Here is a 21,527-nt window from a genome sequence, read left to right as displayed (position 1 = left end):
TAGAGAGCTTTAGTGTACCGTACGCAAAGGCGATAGCGTACGGTACACTAAAACTCTCTAATAACTCGACAATTATAACTCGACTGCGCTTTCGTTCGCCATCTTGTCATACGCGGTCGAAGGCGGTCTCAGAATGTCTCGCGTTGGACGAGATCTCGCTGTGGAAAGTCGCGGGCGGTGGCGGCAGTTGAGGCGCCATGCATGCGAGCGGCAGACGGTTCCGCACACCTCCACCGCATTTGGGTACGGGCCTTTACTGTTCCTCGTTCTATAGAACAACATGACGTCACTGGACACCCGAGCAGTTTTCTAACTGTATTCGCGAAACCACGCATAATAAGAACCGGCTTCTTTTTATGCGCCAACCAATCGAAAGTGACGTTCAGCCTCCCTTCCTTCTTCTTTTCTTTTTATCCCAAACATTTCAACCGATGCATTCTGGGAGAAGTGTTTTATGCTGCACGTGAGGAGGAAGTTGAACGCAAAAGAAAAAGCAGCGGTACTTCAACCGGAGAAATTCGGTTTCGCGAATTAAGGAGCGTCTGAAAGAGGAACGAATCCAACCTTGAGAGGGAAGAAAGGGATGAGTTCTCCTGGAAAGGAAGGCTTCCAGGGTTGCTTGGTTGTCATGGCGACACCAGCTGAACTTAGTCTTGGCGTCGCTCGATGGCAAATGCACGTCAGCTCGTGTGGCTTTCTGGGCGGGCTTTTTTTGGCTCTCCTTTTCTTTAAGGAAGTGGTGTGGGACTTAATTCGCAATTAGAATGGATCTGTCATAAACTTCGCCGTCATTACCCTGGAGGACTCATATTCGAGAGGGCTGATCAAGAAAACCATGCTCGTCCGCTGCTATTTCGAGAATAGCTGTGCAGTGGTACGAACGTGACCCGTGAGCAATATCGAATGGATGACGGCAGTGGTGGTTGAGTTGGCAGTTGTGTTGTAGTTGTTGCTTCTGCATGTAGTGCACGCCATGCAGCTGTGCTGGAGACGGCGAGAGTAATAGACGGAATGTATGAACGTGAGTGGCGTTCTCCAACACGTGCAAGATGACTAAGGTATACTCACTTGTGGAAAGTGATAGAAAAAGCAAGATGCTCGCCACTGAGACGGTTTCTAGTTAAGGTATTACCGAGAGAATAAAGAGACTATCAAAAGTAAGTGATCGTGTTGAGAACTCTACTACCTCTGTGTGGAAACACGATAACCTGTCCCGTTCTCTTGATGGCCTGGTATAAGCCTAGCGATTTGTTCGGCGGTCTGCCTGCTATTGCGTGCGGATTGTAGATGAAACGTGCCTCGGTAAATTTGAACGATCGGAACCCTTAATTTTAAACGCATGGGAGATGCTGGACGTAGTATATACACGCTGTATTCGAGCGAAATGCAGTCCGTCATTTGAAATACGACAGGCGTCGAAAAAGTCAGACACCGGGGGGATTTGAACCACGCGTCTCTCGATTACCGGTCGAGCGCCTTGACCAATTCGACCACGCTGGCATCCGCTTTCCGACGACTAGTCCGGTGGCCACATTTGACTGACGGGACACGCATTCACTCACGCACTCTCTCCCACCGTTATCCTCCTTTCACACGGACATTCGTACGACACAAGTACGAGGTACGGCATCTGGTGAATTGTCAAGACGGACGCGAAGACGGACTTACTGTTACGAAAGGCACGAGTGCATCAAAGAAAACGCAGTTACCTCCTTCCGCTGTGACTCTAAAACATCTTTAGTACTTCTAACATCTAAAACATATTTTTTACTCGGTTCGAAATTTGCATTGTGAAAATGCGTGGCAAACTCCGCTAAATGCACACAAGTCACCCAGCATTTCTGACGGGATTTGCAATGTCTCTGAAGTCATATTCAATCAGCATCTATCTCTCTCTTTGTGATATACATTGTAAGCTTTGTACGAAAAGGAGTGTGTTTATAACAGCTTGACAAGTCCCATCCTCCAATGCGGGTTTCAATGCGATGACCCATAAATCGATTGTTTATTTACTATATCTACTCGTTCAGTAATTGCACGTGTAATCCTAAAAAAGAATCGAAAACGTTTGCGTTGTCGAACGACGGCTTATGTGATTGGTGAACTTTTTATGACAAGCAACGGCTTACGTGTGTAAATATGATACCTCCACAGCGAAGGTTAAAAGCTCATAGATTTGATATTTCGAATCGTTTAAATGCGCGTACTCTCCAAAGCTCGCCCGCTCCTGAACCTGTCTTTTTGCCTACAGCATTTGCGGAGGGTTGCAGATAACTGCTCTCAGGTTTAGGTCACTTAACCAGGCATCCCAGCTAGAGGGCTGTTGCTCACAGCTTGTTCGCTATACAGGAGTGAGGATATATAGGACGTGACTTACCATTTCCACATAAAATAACCTCCTCTTTTTGCCATCTTACGGGCTCTTCCTACGATGTACATAACGTGGTGAAATATTCTGGGGCCATTTCCTCACCTACACTTATACACGTACCTTTGGTGTGCTTTCCGCTTTGGAATATGAAGGCAGCGGCTGTCGTGTCTAAATAATCAATATTTGGTTTCTCTCAATGTTGACAATCATGTAACCAGCGCACTTCTTCACTCCTTGAGTAATATTGACGCCTTATTAACAGTAAGCATTGTGCTCTTGCTGAATGCTCCTTGCGTCCTTTCAGGCTGACTTTTCCTGCCAAAATAAATAGATCCCCCCCCCCCTCGGGGGGCTGCGCATGAAATTGCAACGCGGAAGACGCATTCCCAGCGAGAGGAAGCAAACCGGGCCTTTGGTTTCTTTTCTTCGCTTACGAAGGTTGGCTGAATGCATCGATCCACTCCGCTGTGAAGCAGCTTTGTTCCTACTCCCTATTTTTCCTTATCTTTCCCGCTTCCAATAAATGCGTCCTACATTCGGTTCCCAGCAGCACAAAAAGGAAGCCATTGTGCAGACGATCAAATGAAGGCAACGGTGTCTCCATTGTGCACTGCGTAAGTATATAAGGACGTTAGAAAGTGATATTTCGGTGATGCCGCGGGAAGGACTTAATCCCATTTTTGGTAGGGATCATCCATTAGAGGAGTTGTTGTTGCACCACACCACATTTGTTTATTTTCATTGGGGCATGCGACGTGTTAGACATGCCTTTAGGGGTATGTGTACGATACGAGTTTTGGCGCTTGTTCCACAGTCTGTCAACTTCATGAGGCCTGACACTACTTAGATTGTTCAGTAAATTACCACTACAGTGAACCCTCGTTAATATGACCCCCGATAATCTGACATACGCGCTTTACGACCATACTCCTGGGGAACAAGGAGGTGAAAGATCTGCAAATCCCCACCCCCCTTCCCGGTTAATATGGCAATTCCGCATTATGACCCAAATTTTCGTGATGAACGACCATGGTCATAATAACGAGGGTTCACTGTAATAAAAGTGCGATGCCGAATACCAGCGGCATGGCTGAGTGGGCTAAGGCGTCCCGCTGATTGGTGGTAGCCAAGGTCGTGCTGAAGACTGAGAGGTGGTGGGTTCGAATCCTACCATCGGCTGTGCCGTCTGAGGTTTTCCCTGGGATTCTCGGAAGACATTCCAGACGAATGTCGGCACAGTTCCCCCTGAAGTCGGCCCAAGACGCATACTAACCCCACCTGTCCCTCACTCGTTCCTGCTGTCCTCCCTCCATCTGTCCACATCTGTGCACCGCTCATAGCCACAGTTGCTTGGCGGCGCCAACACGGAATAATAATAAAAAATTGCACTCGTAGCTTTTTCTCGAAAATTCAAATTGAAGATTACGGGCCAAGCACACGGCGGCAAACTACATTGAGTGCGCAGGCGCTGCGTGGGTCTAGGATTGGATTGGATTGGATTGGATTGGATTGGATAAAGAAAGAAAAATATGGGGAGGTTAGTCCCGACCCAGTCAGAACTGGCTACCCCAAAACGCGTTTGTGGGTGAAAAAAAAAAGGGGGGGGAGCTAGGAAAAAGAGAAGTAGGTCTAAGTAGAAGAAGAAGAAGAAGGTCTAGAACAAAAAGTTGGGAGCAGCATATCCCTGTCGGAAACGTATACGAGTAGATTACTGTTGCTTGACGAATTGGGAATGATTTCCCGCCACAAGGCGTCGCGCCGAGCCGTTCTAATTTCGCAATTTTGCTAGCAAATTAATAATATTAATTAAGGTCGCTCTGTCGAATATATGACTTGTTGCGCTGGATTTACTCTACAAGCACGTTGTCAACATATACTACCTGCCAGCTGTTTTGCCGTACCTGTTGTTTTTAAGTGTTGAGAGAGGTCAGCCAATATTTCAACGACGTAACGCAGTCATAATGAGTCCACCAATCACGACGCGCTTTCGGCGGCCGTATAAGCCGCTGGCAGCCTATTGGCGAATTCGGGTGGTCATTTCGGAGCAACTTTTTTTGCCAGATCTCGAGCAGTCATGTTCGCTTGGTCAAAACGAAGCAAATCTCGCATGTTCGCGTGGCGCTTTCCGAGCGCTCGGAATTTGCTAGCTAGCACTTTTTTTGCCCGGTCTCAAAACGATCGAGCAGCAGATTGCTCAACTGTATCCGGTGTCGTCACATCCGCACTGCAATGGTGGCGAGTGCCCTCATTGGCCCGCATGTTGAAATCACGTTGTTTAGCAGACGACAAAACTCGAAGATTTGCGACCGCGACGCCCCTAGCGTGATCCAAGTACCTAAAACCGCTAGATTCCTAGCAATCATGTTCGGGTGGCAACTGTCACGTGATCCAGCTCGGTCGCCGACCTAGCAATTTCCGAGCGCTCGGCCGTTTTGCTACGAAATGACCACCCGAATTCGCTATACGTTTGAAATAATCTGCGGTGACTGGCTGAAGTAGTCGACTTTCCGGCACATGACGAAGGTGTGAGAGGCGGCAGCGGAAAGCAGGCCTTCTAGGTGCTGTAGAGCACTAGAAAAACAAGTTTCAACTTGCTTTTTAGTGGGCTCGTTCGCTGAAGTCCTGAAACGAAACAGAATGACGTCCACGAGCCACTAAATGGGCGATCAATATTTCTCTCTGGTTTTTGCACGTCATCAATCCAACCGAATCCCTGGACAGAGAGGGAGATTCCACTAGCTCACCATAATTCCATGAGCGGCAGGTGTTGAAGGAACAGCCGCTCTTATTGATGCGACCGGTACCTGGTGCTGGCACCCGATCCATCCTTGTTATCGGGAGCGTTGTAATACGCAGTACGTATCTATGCTCGATATATTCGAAGCGGTACATGTACGCGTCTACCACCAATTTTTCGCCTTCCTTGCTAAAAACTGTCAGCATTACCAATAAAGATGACAGGATCAATAATTATACACAGTGTTTTTTTTTTTCTCTTTTTCTTCTTTATTCGATCGCTTTGGAGCTATGGATCTGTTTGGAGTAGGCACTGATGTGCTGACCAGATAAGCCGCTAGGCGGCCCAAAGGCGGAGGTCGTGTCCTTCCCGCGCTCTTGATGTGCGTGGTTTCGGTTTTGGCTCATTTTATTTCCTTTTTTGTTCTCTCTTATCATTTTTTAAAGATGGCTTTAAATAATGACTGGCTCCAATTCTGTTCCGATTCTGCTGGGGCCGGAGGGTAGAGCCATGCACCATCCGCGGATATCCGCAAGATACTTGCGGATTCGGATGAAAATTTAGCACTTTCTGCGGTGTGCGGATCGGATGCGGATGGCTTGAGGTCGGATGCGGATGCGAAGGCGGCGGATCAGGTAGCGGATCGGATGCGGATATACCGCGTGCTGTAGTTTTTCCACCAGTAATTTATTTGTATTGGGCGCCGGCAGCGAGTGCATGCTCGGGTTCACCTATGACCATGTACGGCCAAGACGGGAGAGGAGGCATTCTAGCGTCTCGAACCACGCGAGCACCAGCGAGGTAGCGTTCCACGCGTTCCAGACGTCTCTCCATATCGCGTTTGTTGAAAGATTTACCTTTGGCTTGTCGTCTTGAGTCCTTCCGTGACAGCATGGAGGCATCCGATATTATTACCTACATGCTGCCGGCTGTCTTTACGCGTGCTTCGAAACGTGCGGATGTTGCGTTTTGCTCAGCGGATCGGATGCGGATGTAAACGGTTGTGTATGCTGCGGATGCGGATAACGTGTGCGCGGTGCGGTCTCATCCGCGCAGGGCTCTACCGGAGGGCACCGGCTGCGCTGTCTGGGGTTTTCACGCAGAGTTTCCAGACGAACGTTGGCACAGTTCTCCATGAAGTCAGCCAAGGACGCCTACTAACCCACCTGCGCCCCACTCCTTCTTGCTGTTCTCTCTCTTCTCTCAAAAAATAAAAAACATAAGAATAAAAATAGGTAGTTAGAGAGTGGCACAAAAAGGGATGCTTCAAATTTAAACCCACATTTTAAAGTCCGTAAGCATCCCCCCCCCCCCCTCCCTAGGAAAGAAAGCTGTTAGCGAGCTTGTTCTAGTCCATCCCTCATGTCGGTATACACGCAAGATGCAAATCCGTCACCTGTTGCCTTCCGCTGATGACGTAGGTAACGGGCCAGAAATAGCCACGAAAAGAAACCACACGATAATCATCACTCTTCACGCCAGCTCTCGAGCCTATATCTAAAGGAACACGTCCCAGCCGTCTCAGCCACCCACCCACACTCGCAGCCATTCTATGCTTCCAGAAAGAATCGAACAACTTCCACTCTTTAGTTCCATATTTGTAATCCGGGATCGGTAATTTCGAGGCAACGTCGATAAATACGTCGTTCCCGCTTATTAATGATCGCGGTGGAAGGAAAGGAAGTGTCTGGACTAGTGTATGTACCGCCGATTTGGAGGGGAGGGAGGAAGGCGGCATAAATTTTCCTTTCGTTTTCGTCTTCTGTAATTGTCCGATATCCCCTGTATGAACAGAGTTAAATTCTCGCGATACTCGAACTTAATACAGCGAGGAACGGGAATTCGAAATCGATTCCGCTAAAGCTGGAGATGACGGGCAGTTTTTCGGCAATCCCTTTGTTTCGAAGACCGCGATTGCAATGGTTGATAGGAAGATCGTTTGCCATAGTGCTTGGAATGACTGGCAGCTGCTCGGTCAATAATTTTGACGGTAGAGATATCGTGGTATCGCATGCCTTCTTTTCTGTGCTATTTCGATGTCGGATAACATGGTTCATTACCCATGTACAGTATTTATAGGATACAGCTCTTTGTGGTGTAGGCTCCACACTATACAAGGGTGTTTTGAAAATCTTCCTTCTGTATGGTATACCCTTCAGAAAACAATTGCAAAGGGCGTATTCTACACAGAAAACACTATTTCAGGGTGCTATACAGCCTATACTCCAGTGAAAAAAGTGTTTCAGATCGGCATTCCCCAAACTCTATTGTTTCAACACTGCCATTTCAACTTTTAGTCGAACCAGCGGATTAAAGGAAGGCCGTATATTTACAAAAACACCCATTTTTACACGCTGTAACAAAATTTACATTTACTGTGTTCTGTGTGTATGTTGAGGTAACACGTAGCAGCTAGACACCGATAGCCCTGTACTATGCGGACAAAATTTAACAATGCGCCTTTCAAAAATTCCGCTGCAAGGCTTTGTGTTCTATCTATGCCGAATTACGCATCAAAAAAGAGCTTTCACGCTCGTATATAGCTAGGTTACACGCGAGCCGCACCCCTTCATCGACATCAGACACACAATGCAAACTCCCACTCCATTTGAGGAGCACATGAGGGAACCATTCTTTATAGACTGGATGATGTTGACGCAGGGCGTCGTCACGTGACCCCGATAACGCGTGGCTATACGGGATACACAAGCGGGCACGCGCTCGCACGGAACAGTGAACGTGCAGCATTCACGGCGCAGTATGAATCGGATTTCACATCACACAGTATGCATCGTACACAAACGAGATGCAGGTCGCTTCATGGAGAAGAACTTATGACCTAATCACGCTTCCACACCGCTTATTCCGTGCCACGTATGATTTCCGCAAGTTGCAGGGTATAATCTGATTGTGCCTGATGCAGTTCGACGACTTTGCTTTTCTTTCTTTGTGCCTTCTTCCCTTCGGGTGACATTCAGTGACATTCGCGATCGAATAGGGCGGACGAGATGGTGATTGAGTCTGGCGTACCTCATTTATATCGACTGCTTCCTAGTTTGAACGCGAATGGATGATGGGGAAGCGGACGCGCGACTGTTCCGTGGGTGTGTGAATAATGTAGTGCAGCGGGCGGCTGCGTGGGTGACATTTAGCGCACGGGACAATGCGATGAGCCGAGCTGAGATATCGGATGCGCGGTGCTTTCTTACGTGGCACGATGCTACTCGTGGGTGCCTCCAATCTCAGTCGAATTCCCATCAATGACACGACGTACGCTGCGAATATCGCGCAGTTTCAATCAGGGTTGCGGAATGGCATCACCCATTCCATTCCCATTCCATTCCGAGGAATGCAGATTTGCGATAATTCCATTCCTTTCAATTCCTCGGAATGAAAAGATATGGCCAATTCCCACCCCCGGAATGGCTTGGCAACCCCATTCCATTCCTTTAATTCCGTCAATAAAAGAAAATGGTGCCGGTAACCGTGCTGGGTAGCCTAGCAGTGCTATAGAGGAGACTGACATTACCCATCACGGAAAACAGCAAAAAGACAAGGTTATTTCGCCCTTGACCGTGTGGCACCCAGACCAGTCCATTCCAATTCCATTCCGCCTGCGAAAAAAATGCCTGATTCCATTCCATTCCTAGGACAGTTTCCGCCATTCCATTCCAATTCAATTCCATTCCATTCCAATTCCATTCCAATTTCATTCCATTCCAATTCCATTTCATTCCATTCCATTCCAATTCCATTCCGGGCTCTGATAAATCTGGAATGATTCCGGAATCATTCCAACTCCGGAGTGGCAACTCCGCAACCCTGATTTCAATCGATTTTTTTTTTTGCTGGAGTACACTCTAAGGAAAAATGTAGAAAGACTATAAAAACAAAACTATAATTTTTAGTCGCCTGGACTTCAAATTTACTCCCCCAAACAGTGCATAAGATTCGCAAACGGCTCCGTGAATCAACAATCTGTGTGCCCCAGTATAGTTAAGCAAGCAATTTTCCGCTTCAATTACGTCCTTTATGCATGTCACAACATGTTACATGACATATCGCAATTCAGAGTATATTCACTTAAGTACATAAGGGATGCACATATGAGACTGTGCGGGCAAAGTGTAAAACCCAGTCTTCAATGTGTGGCATTGATTTAGTCCCACGCGTTTAGTTCCGAAAGGGACAAATGGTTGTGGCAATGTTCCTTTTAGTCCTTTTAGCTTCAATAGTCCTTTTCTTAGAGCGCAGCGTAGTTTACATCAGTGCTTGTGCTTGTTCCTTCTATGTTGCCAGTGGCGTTGGCTGAGTGGATATAACATCCGATTGTTGTTAACAGCAGCTCCAAAGTCGGACTGGAGGCTAGGCGGTGATAGGGTCGAATCTTATCACGACTGTGGACTCTCGAGGCTTTCCCTGAGTTTTTCCAGAGGGTAACCTGTCGGACGGATGCAGGCACAGCTTCCTCTGAATTCGTCCCACAACGCATATACTAACCCCGATGGCTTCCTGCTTTCTTTTCCTTCCACGACTTCTCCTTCCTTCATCCTGCCCACGCCTGTACGTGGTCACAGTTGACTCGCGGTGCTAGCGCTGAATAAATAAAAAAAAAGCTTTCTATACCGACTCCGACAAGTATTTTTTTAATTCATATACTTATGCGCGTAAAATGTTGCGAGCTTCTGAAGCTACTGTATCACTTCCATGGTCAAAATTACGCAAGTTTTCGGGTATTATCGCACTGCAGCTGATGCGATTCTCATCCCAGTCGGGTAGTCAGGCTATTACTGGGACAGAATTCCAGATTAATTGCATGTGTTCCTTTTTTTTTTTTTTATATTAATTATCTCTCGCGAAACGCCCTGCAGGGATTGAGTGGAGATACACTGGGCTTGGCAGCGACGAAGAAAGACCGGACGACAAAATAAACACGGGAAGGGAAACGACAGCGTAATTGCAGTACTGCTGCCCACCGCTGTCCCCGCTCTCTTTAGCTATCTTTGTTTCCCGTCCACGCTGTCTTCCACATTGAACTTGAGTTGAGTTGCCGTTGCTTAATATCCTGTCATGGGAGTGAGACTTCCTAAGCGACGTATAATGACTTGTGCGGATACAAAAGTTTGAAATAATCTTCCGCCTGTTGCATGTGTATATACTAGAGTACGGAGCAGGGTTCAGTTAATGTGACATATGTGTTTTTTGCCGCGATATTCTGACTTTGCTTTAGCAGCATGATAGCTGACATTAACTTCACTGATTTACACGTGGTCAAACGTTGATGAAGTACCCCCAAAGTGCAGTTGGTTAAAATTACGCATTATTTCGTGTGGGGAGTTACAAGTTTCCGCCTCTTCAAAGTAGCCTCGTGGTAGTTCCTAAAACAATATCACGAGCTACCTTTCTGTTTTTTATTATTTGGTCGGTGTAAGCTTGATTGCGCATTGTACTGCTTAATACTTTGTAGAGGGGCTATATACCGACGTGGTGAAGGTACACAAAAAAGTAGTAGTCCCAGTCGGGAGCCACTATACATTTAACGCGTTGTTACGTCTATCGATTGATGTACGTAATGCTGTATGCAATGCTCGTAGCGGACGGGTACAGTGCTATGGACAAAAGTTTACGGAACACGCTCTGGTGCATTCCTTCCTCAAAATGGAACGCTATAGCAGCGAATTGGACCGCACGGACTTACAGACATGTGCCTAAAGGTAACCCAGTCACCTGTTTGCAAGTCCGTACGGTACCATTTGCTGCTAGCGTGTTACCCTGAGGAAGGAAATGCGCCGGAACATGTTCCGTAAACTTTTGTCCGGGTTGTAACAAACACTGTATAGGACTTCTGTATATTGCTAAAGCAAAAAGCCTGATCCTGTCTTTCTCTCTCAACATTTATTTATTTATTTAAGGTTCGCGTGTAAGAAGGTGCGTGTGATCGTCCATGACTTATGTTTTTTTTTTTTTTTGCTTTCCGTTGCGTACGGTGCAGAGTGCTCACCTCATGTAACAAAATTAAATTACCAGAACATGATAGAATATGAACCCCTCGAGCTGTTCAGGTTAACCCCAAGTTGCTACTTATGGTGGACAGGGGTATGAGAATAGTCACTTTGAAACCGAAGCGAATACGAAGTGAATATTTACATAATCAAAGTAAGCCGAAGCGAATGGTTACATAGCTGAACTGCACGGATATAGGTACAGGGCCAGGGGAAGCCAAGCGAAAACGAATAGCCGCTGGAGGCCCCTTCTGGTGATTCACAAGTGTAGTTGGACGACGTCCTAAGAATACTACCGCGTTCAACACACTAATACCCCTGTCACACGGGCAGTCTTCAATGATCATTGAAACTAATGACCATTGAAAATGCGTGTAGTGACACCAAGTGTGTGACGTGTCAACTTCCCAAAGAGTATTGGATTCAATGTTCCCCGACAGGTTGACACGTTGCACGCTAGGTGGCGCTACACGCACTTTCAATGACGATTGGTTTCAATGATCATTGAAGACTGCCCGTGTGACAGGGGTATTAGAAGTGCCTTCGCTTGGTCGAACCTAGCTAGGTAGCGTGCCGGTGACCACATCCAGCAGGAACGGCATGGCTAATATAATTTCTTTCACAGCTCCGCAAGGGGCCATTCACTGCACTCTATAACTATACTGCAAGACGGCGAATGCCAGTGAACGAAAGTATACCGTATACAAAGTGAAACGCGGTGTGTCCCGTCGTATATACTGAAGGAAACGTGATGTGACACCACTTCGTTGTCGTTCTAGCCAAGCTTGACAAACGAGATAAGTTCACTGTGATAAGACTGCTGCAATGTGTCACAGACGGTTGCGTGATGTATGCATATACGGTTGCGAATCTTCATATGAAGCTCACTTCGTTTTGTGGCTTTTGTGGGCTTACTTGTGCAGATAGGGAACTGTTCGAATATAGTATTCGTCTTCACACACACAACTCGATTCGGATATCGAATATAATATTCGATTCGGAATCCGACTCGAATGCGCACCATGAATCCGAACATTCGCATCTTCCCTGCATATATGGTGGAGAATTACCACGACTGCCTCGTAGGCTATACACAGGTGCTCACGTGAAGGCTACTGCCAGACGCGGAGGTTCCGTAGACATCGTTAATCAGGCCAGCCAACGCGAACACGAAATGAATCCCAGGCGCCGTAGAAGCCTTCTCTATACCACTCCATTCACAGCACTGAGCCAAGCTCGAGCGTTCATTAGCGTGCATTTACCTACGCGTCAGCAACAAACCCAGAGAGTGTCAAGGTACATTTGCACGGAAACCTATGGGAACGCGTTTCGTTGCCGGTGCAATTAAGTCGAGATCTTTTAATGGTCCTAGCTTTCATGCACGCGGAGTATTTGTCTATCTCGCGTGTTGTAAGAGCGCGAAATTCGCGGCGAAGAAGCCTGAATGGAGAACCCAGAAATGAAAAGTGACCTTGCAGCGGCGAGGCATTGACACCTATATGCGATGGTCGCTCAAGGGCAAGATCTGCGCTTTCTAATGAGATGTTTAGAGAATGGAGAGGCTGTAGTTCTCGCTTCGCGTTGCAGTCATTCACGGGGGCTTTCACGCTCCACTGTTTCTCTTCGCTCAAGGTGCTCTGATGTGTAACGGAGCGGCTGTGTGCATATCCGACACTGGCAGGAAGTCAACGTTGTGTGGCAACATGGTGCTGGGCGTACTTGCACAGAGGGGCTGATGTTTTGGTTTTTCTTCCCCGAGAACATTGTGTGCCCAGGGAACGATGAAACCTAAAAAGAACCATGAACAGATTCCCGAAAACTTTGAGTTCTCGGTTGTCAAGGACGAAAAAAAAAAAAGAAGAAAGAACAACAACAGCTTTATTTTGAGATTATGAAGGGGGAGTTTCTTCGCCAGAAGCGATACGCTACGCCAATGCTGGTGGTGATGTATTAGCCGCATTGTATTAGGCACGGGCACAGTTCACGCGCAAAAAAGGCAGCGAGCGGCCGCCCGACACGCCACCTACAAGCGGCAAGACGTCACTTCCATCGTTTGCTCACTCCAAGCCAGTCCACCAATGGGGAAAGCCACCTGTTTCTGACGTTACACCTAGTTTCTCCGTCGCTCCGGCAGTGGTCGGGTCGCGGCAGTCGCTTCCTTCAGCCTCGGTTTTTAGTTAATATCTCCATTAATATAAACAATGCTGGGTTCATTCTCCGCGTGGTGAATGTATCAGCGCCCAGGAATGCACCAGGGACGCTTGCAGGGGCCTTGATGATCTCTTCGTGGTACCATTGGGGGTCAACCGGCAACGCGAAATTTTCTCTGTCTTGGGCAGGACGGAAGCTTTCTATTCTACGGAAACTGTGAACAAGATGCACAATACCAGATTTTCGCGTGGTAGCAGTGTAACCCGGGATGTGGCACTGCCCAAGTTGCATAATGTATTGAAAGTGTGAGTTCATCTAGGAACAAGCGGGTAGATTTTTATTGTTTTCGTGAACAGATGGGCGAAATAAAGCATGCCACAGGATATGACACCTGCCAGCCACCCCCATGCCCTTGAACTTTCCGTATATTGTGCTGCTTGGGTAACTGAGCAACAGGTGGCACGCAGCGTACAAACTTTGCAGAAGCGCGTGGTTGCCTTAGCAACGGCTGGCAGACACTAGAAAACAGATGCTCCGAGTTTCTCTCGCTTCCTCAATGCTTACCTTTCTCGCTTCGTTTGCCTAACTTCCTCCTTTCCTAAAGTCCTTTGCAGCGCTTTAAATTAAAGATGCAAAAAGGAGAAAAGAGAAGGAATACATGGGAAGGCAAAGCGGCGAGCCCTTCATGTCCGGTGCCATCGCTGCACGCCAGCAACAGCTGCTTCAATGCTAGTTGAAGCTCGTACTGTACCTTAACGAGAGATTAGAATTCTGTATTCAATGAGTTCATGTGTCTGTTATCTACGTGGGACAAAAACCGAAAGAAGAATCGGCTAAATTATATTATGCTGTGCTCGTCAAGACTCTGTGCAGCTAACAAATTCTATATATATATCGATTTTCGAGAAAATGCGGTGAAAACGACTTGTCCAAAAGCTAATATGCGAGAGGTGCCGGCACATAAGAGAGACGTTCTTGACGTCTACACCGTCACCGTTTTGAACTGCCTAATGAAAAATTCCTTTGCTGTCGAGTGATATTCCGCGAACTTAATGTAATGCTCTCTATGTGAAGATAGATGACTATATTCTTTCCTAACTTCTTACGACGAATCGTGGCTTAACGTAGATGTTCCCAAAGGGCTCACATTGTAGATGCTATTATTACACATACTATGTTCTCCGTAGGATGGAATAGCTGTGACAACAAAAGCATTCCCGAGTCTCGAAGCTTCTAAACCCTTTATGCGATCCTTGAAGGAGGGGCGAAGTGACATATAATGTGGTTCGAAACCCCGCTTCATCAATCAAGCCACCATGGGGACCATCAGGGACCACCACGCACACTAATTTTCGTTGTACACTGTATTGCCACTGCGCAATCACATTTACATCGACCCGGCCAGATCTCTTCGGGTGACGTCAGCAGAGCGGTGTGGTGCGTGGGCCATACATATGTAGTTTCCTTGACGATAAAAGCGGTTAAAGAGACAAACACATAGAGCACTACTTTCAACTATTTAATTGACTGTCAAACCATCTTCATTTATTCAGAAGGAATTTCCTTTACCTCTCCGATGGAATTCCTGCTGCATAAATGAAGATGGTTTGACAGTCCGTTACATTGTTGAAAGTAGTGCTCAATGTTGCGTCGTCTGCGTTTGTCTCTTTTAGCGCTTTTACCGTCAAGGAAATGTACCAACAAGCCCAAATGGATGTTTTACTGATACATAGGTAGCTTTCGCGTAATCGAAACACCGTATGACATCATTATTACTCATTTAATTGTTGTTGTTAATCTTTAACTTTAAAACATCTGCAACATTAAAATATCTTTAAATTATCTTATATAAAATATCAGTTTTCGCACACTTTACTTTCTCTTCGTTGCGTCTGCAAGAAAAAAAAAAAGCAAACAAGCACGTAAATTCATTTATATCAAAGAAAAACAAAAAATAGCAAACAAGCGCGTAAATTCATTTATATCAAAGAAAAACTGAACAGATATCAAAAGATGTCCCATCTCCAAGCTCACGAGACACTCTCATCAGACGAATGCTTCCAGGTATAGATCGTTCGTCTGCATTATATAGCCGCTCAAACATAATAGACGTTTCCTTGGGAAATAACGAAATACATCCCGCAACACTCTTCATCTAGACCTGTCTCTTCGGAACCATTATATGACCCAAATTATTTTGTCCTTGAGACTGGAAACCAACTTTCGAAACCGCATCGTTACGTGCAGATGGAGCGAACCCTTCGGGAAGCGACGCACTTTTCGAAAATGTACTCACTTCGCTGCTGCGAATGAAAAACGAGAACTTGGGAACGCTCATGGTTTCGGGCTGATGGTTTCTAGAACGCGATGCTGGCCCCGATGATTTAGCGGCGGTTTCTCGTTGCTACAGTATAGGGACTTCTTTTATTCAGGAGCGAGCTTCGCGTTAATGTCCTGGCGTTGCTGGGCGATCCACTTTGCACGAGATTGCGGGTGATTGAATTCGACTGGTACCGACGAGAGAAAAGAAATTATGTATAGGCGATGTTATGTTGCTGAACTGCAGGCGTAGACGAAGCTCTAGGAAAATATAGGAAGCATTAAAAAAAATGAAAAAAGGAGAACTCGTTTGATTGTCCGTTTTGAGCGACCTCACTGCCCCAAAAGAAAGCTAGGGTGCGAAAGGATGCTAAAATGGCTTCGAAAGTGAAAAGGAAAGGTTAGCTGAAAAGAGTGAGTCCTCCTCGCCAAAACTGGATTTGCGGCTGAACAGATTTCATAGTCCCTTAACCGGAGTGGCATCCTTTTGTGGATGTTATGAGGCAAACAGCAAACAAACTACGACAGGCTAATTAAATAGAATACTACACGCAGAAACATGGTCCTTACAAAATCCCCACTTGACCCCCATCTCGCAGTGGGGTGATTCCACCGAAAATCAGCCAAGCATGGAACCTCGACATCGCCGATCTCACCGTAAAAAAAATATGTGTTACCACATCGCAAATGATGAAAAAATACCATAAAAGAAACTTCCATATTATAACCGTTCTCGAGGGAGAGGAGGAGAAAGAAATGCGGTGTATTGGCGCCTGGTCGTTTCGGCCTACTTTGAGCGCTTCCCAAGCGGCAGCGGTGGGCCGCACGGCAGTTATTTTTTTTCTGCTTATCCTCTGGCAGGCGGACAATGGATTGACGGCTTCTTACTGTTTTGGCGCAAAGAGCCACTATTTGAAAAAATGCCAAACTTGGGTGAGAGCGTTAAAGTGGCTTCATTTTAAAGCCTTCTGTCGCGCAGCCCACTTGTCGCACAGACATGTAACACACAGCGTTGTGTTCGCCGTTAAAAGCTCTTTCTGTTGGTATCAAAATCATCATCATTTCATCAGCGCATCGCATCCATATTGCCCTGAACACAGAAGCGGTTTCATAAAATTGGCAGATTTAGCACGCTTCTGACCCAAAAACCCCACCAAAAACATGCCTCGATTTTTTTATATGTTACGCAGAAATCCTTTCCCCGCACACCCACAAAAAATCGTGATTCGTTCTTTATCGTACTTCACGCGGCGATTTTTTAAATGAACGCAGGGTACGCGCCCTATGGGGTCGCCTGCCGGGATCCCCCCAGCGCTGAATTCGTGCGCGCGCTGACCGAAAGCGGTTGCATGGTATCTGTAAAATAATTTTAAGAGGCAACGTGAACAATTTCACGTTGCGCTTCGTGTTATGACCTATATGAACAGGGTCCATGCGCAGAGTAAATACGTGGTGCCGTGCTAAAACCGCCTACGTATGGATTGCGCGGAACTTAGCTTCACAAAGGCCGCAACTACTCAGGAAGCCGCATTCAAGCACAGTCAACCGTGTTCCTATGCGTCGCCATGACCACTGCTAATCTCACTTGTGTCTCCGAAAAAGCGTTTGGACACTTCCTGGGTGACCTTGCGCTTCGACGGCACTCGACGTCAAGGCTGTGGGAACGTGCACCCGTCCTTCAACCCACGCCTTTGGAGCCCTATATCACGTGTTCACATGACCGAAATGACAATTTTGACTCAAAAAGTGTATGTGTACTTCCAATTCATTCCCCCTTACCTGCACCGCTCGGACAACAGCACAACCTCGTCACCTACGCTCCGCGTCTTTAGGTTCAATCTGTGTGTGGGAGTTGTTTTCATCGACTGTGATGTCGTGATTCGTCGTACCTTCTTCTGAAAAGAATGAGTTCGGTGCACAGTAGTGAACGTGTTTATTGTGCAGACTATTGCCGTCGACACAAGAAGAAAGTTCTACGTACAAAGGACTTCCGATCTGTGTCTAGCATCGGTATGAAAGCCCTGAAATCTGCTCTTGGTGCCGAGAGGACAGCGAATGCACGCGAATCGGACATGATCTGCAGGAACTGTTTTGTTCACCTAAAGACTTTGATGCAATCAGAGGAAGTGACAACGTCAGTGTCGTCTGGAAGCAACGGCGATGATGTGCCTTTCGCAACGCCCGACGAAACTATTGGAGAAATTAACGAGCTCATACAAAGACAAGGGATCGACGTGACACCAGTGAGGAAACGTAAAAAGCCTTCAACGCCGTATCTGAAGAAAAAGCAGATGGAAATCAGTGAAGCACTTAACGTGAAGACGCGCCGACAGATCGAGAGGGCTTTTGACGTTTCGCTTCCTGGGACGTCAAGTTCCAGCAATAGGCTGAGTGAGGAGCTGCTTGGGAACATCAGAACAGCCTACGAAGAAAGCAAGTCACAGCAAATACGCTGCCAGATTCTCACCCTGCTTCCTTCCTTCATGTCAGAGCGGGACATACAGCAAGTCATTCCAGAAGCAACGCGGTATATGATTCGCAAGTCGAAGAGACTGGTTGCAGAGAAGCATGTGTGGGCAACACCTGACCCCTACGAAAGAGCTCACCTGAAGGAAGAGGACTTGCTAGCAGCGATGAGCTTCTACACCGTGGATGAGCTAGACTGCTCCGTCCAGAGCCCAAGAGCAAGAGACGTCGTACAAGTAAAGGAAGGGGGACAGAAGACGACTAAAGCAAAACGTTATATGACCTGTTCTATCCGCGAAGCGTATAGGAAATTTAAAACAAAATATCCTGATGTGAAGCTCAGCCTAAGCAAGTTCTACTCAATTCGACCGATATGGGTCAGTGTAAGTCCCTGCAGGGAAGAATGCGTGTGTACATATTGCGCAAACTTTGAATTAACGACGACAGCGGCCATAAACAACAGCGAGAAAGAGCTGACGTTACAGGAGATCATCAATATGTGCGTCTGCGACATCAACTCTGAAGCATGCCTCTCGGGAGACTGTGACCAGTGTCCCGGTCCGGAAGCCCTGACACCAGAAAGTTTAGGTATCCCCGACGATGAGGAGATCCTGTTTGCTACATGGGAGAACGGAGGACTGCTAAGACGGACAGTATCGGTGAGCGAATTCCTCGCTGTTTTGCAGCGCTGGGTCGGTACTTTTGTGAATCACGATTATGTGAGGAAGATTCAGCGCGAAGCCATACATCGGGAGAAGTGTGCTGTGAGGTCTGGTCATGTCGTGCTTCATTTTGACTTTTCCGAAAACTGGACGATCATTCTGCCGAAAGAGATTCAAAGTTACCATTGGCATAAAAACCAAATTTCACTCTTCACGTGCGTAGTGACTGCATCCTCTGGAGCTCGCTGCTACGCCGTCATATCCGACGACACCCGACATGATAGCGCGGCCGCCCTCCTTTGTTTGTCGACCATCGAACAGCACATGGAAGACCACGGCCCTCTGTATGGGAGCGCAGTATACGTCTCCGATGGGGCAACCGCTCATTTTAAAAACAGGTTCCAGTACTTTGAGATGAGTCGTAATGCCACCGCCAAGAGATGGATTTTTTCGGCTCCGGGTCACGGCAAAAATGCGTGCGATGGAGTTGGAGGCGTCGTCAAGCACGCAGCAACAATGTACAACTTGCGCTCTTCATCAACTCAGGCAATACAGAACGCAGCGGAGTTCACAGCAGCACTGTCAAACAGGATCCATAATATAACACTCCTGCATCTTCCAGCTGAAGATGTGCACAGGTACAGAGAAATAAAGCTGGAGGAGTGGAAAGGTGTTCGGCCAGTTGTGGGACTTCGTTGCTATTACGTGTGGGAGAAGCAAACCGGATCCGCAACAGATGTCAAGCTGAAGAAAATACAGAAAGTCATGTCACCAGTGTAAATATGTATGTCGTTATCGTTTATCTTGCTGTTGTTGCTGTATATTCAGAATTCTATCTGTGTTGTCCTACGAAGTTAATCAAGTAAAATGTGTGCACGTGTACGTGTGTATGCAGTTACTTTGAAGTATCCTCCGCTTTCGGCGCGCGCACGAATTCGGCGCTGGGGGGTTCCCGGCAGGCGAGCCCGTAGGGCGCGTACCCTGCGTTCTTTTAAAAAATCGCCGCGTGAAGCACGATAAAGAACGAATCACGATTTTTTGTGGGTGTGCGGGGAAAGGATTTCTGCGTAACATATAAAAAAATCGAGGCATGTTTTTGGTGGGGTTTTTGGGTCAGAAGCGTGCTAAATCTGCCAATTTTATGAAACCGCTTCTGTGTTCAGGGCAATATGGATGCGACGCGCTGAAGAAATGATGATGATTTTGATACCAACAGAAAGAGCTTTTAGCGGCGAACACAACGGTGTGTGTTACATGTCTGTGCGACAAGTGGGCTGCGCGGCAGAAGGCTTTAAATTGAAGCCACTTTAACGCTCTCACCCAAGTTTGGCATTTTTTCAAATAGTGGCTCTTTGCGCCAAAACAGTAAGAAGCCGTCAATCCATTGTCCGCCTGCCAGAGGATAAGCAGAAAAAAAATAACTGCCGTGCGGCCCACCGCTGCCGCTTGGGAAGCGCTCAAAGTAGGCCGAAACGACCAGGCGCCAATACACCGCATTTCTTTCTCCTCCTCTCCCTCGAGAACGGTTATAATATGGAAGTTTCTTTTGTGGTATTTTTTCATCATTTGCGATGTGGTAACACATATTTTTTTTACGGTGAGATCGGCGATGTCGAGGTTCCATGCTTGGCTGATTTTCGGTGGAATCACCCAGTGGTATCATGACTAGAGCTGAGGTTGAGGATTTGAAAACGCGCATCTACAAGAGTCTTGTAGATGCGCGCTTTCAACTCCGATTCAAATTTTGTTTCTTTCTTCGTAAAGGTAAGGTCTTGCAAAATTTTGTTCAGTAAACAGTTGAAGTGCCGCGCTTGTGTTGTCCTCTCTAGTATTGTTAAGTGCTTTGTCCGTAGATTCTTAGCGCGATTCCACCTTTCAGAAGCTGCATGACCCTGCATCGCATAGTCAGCATGTCCGCGACTGTAGACCAATATGCAGCATGAATGTTTTCGTTGTTATGATTATTTTTTGTTTGTGTAGTACATTGTCCACATTACATTTGCGCGTGTAGGTCGTGTTAACTGATGTAGACCTGCGCCCCATTTGGTCGGAGAGGTCCTTCATTTAGTAAGTTTGACACATCATTGTGGGGTCACCCAAAATCGCATACCTCCGATGCTTACAGAATGAAGAGATGGATAATATGGTACGAGACAAATGGTGTCCAACAGGCACATCGAGATATTTTAGTTTGCGTACATTTTGTATGAAATTTGGAGGCCGTTATTCTAACGCATTCGCAAGAAAATGATGCCTGGACAAGATGGTTCGCACCAGCCGGCTTGCCTCATTCTGCCTACTACATGATTGTCGTGTGTTGTCAACGCTCAAGTCATTTCACAGATCATAGTTGTCTCACGACGTAAATCCACGATTTATCAATTAATTAATTAGTTATTCCACGTACACTCTTAAAAAAAGGGTGTACTTTAACTCCTTTCCTTGCCACATATATAACACCCTTTTGTAGAGTACAATTACGCTCAAAAGGGTGTCTCCTCACTCCCTCAAGGGAGTAGCATAACACCTTCTCCCTGCCGGGGAGTAATATTACTTTCCAGTAGGGAGAAGGGTGTTATGCTACTTCCTTTGGGGGAGTGAGGAGACACCCTTTTGAGCGTAATTGTACTCTCCAAAAGGGTGTTATATATGTGGCAAAAAAAGGAGTTAAAGTATACACCCTTCTTTTAAGAGTGTATATGGCGTACGAAACAAATACATCTGTGACGAAGAAAGTATCAGGATCGGCACAAAAACGTTAAACGAGACAGACATGAGCGCAGCTTCTAACATTATAGTCCTTTACGCGATACTCCAAA

General features: G+C 46.7%; 1 protein-coding gene across 3 annotated transcripts in view; it reads left to right on the top strand.

Moving 5' to 3' along the window:
- Positions 1-21,527, top strand: part of LOC135393829 (dual specificity tyrosine-phosphorylation-regulated kinase 4-like) — a 117,683-nt gene that overhangs the window by 62,317 nt on the left and 33,839 nt on the right. The gene's annotated exons all lie outside the window — the stretch shown is intronic.

The sequence above is a fragment of the Ornithodoros turicata genome, chromosome 5 (genome assembly GCF_037126465.1).
Source record: "Ornithodoros turicata isolate Travis chromosome 5, ASM3712646v1, whole genome shotgun sequence".
Classification (NCBI taxonomy): domain Eukaryota; kingdom Metazoa; phylum Arthropoda; class Arachnida; order Ixodida; family Argasidae; genus Ornithodoros; species Ornithodoros turicata.
This window is presented reverse-complemented; position numbering and strand designations above follow the sequence as displayed.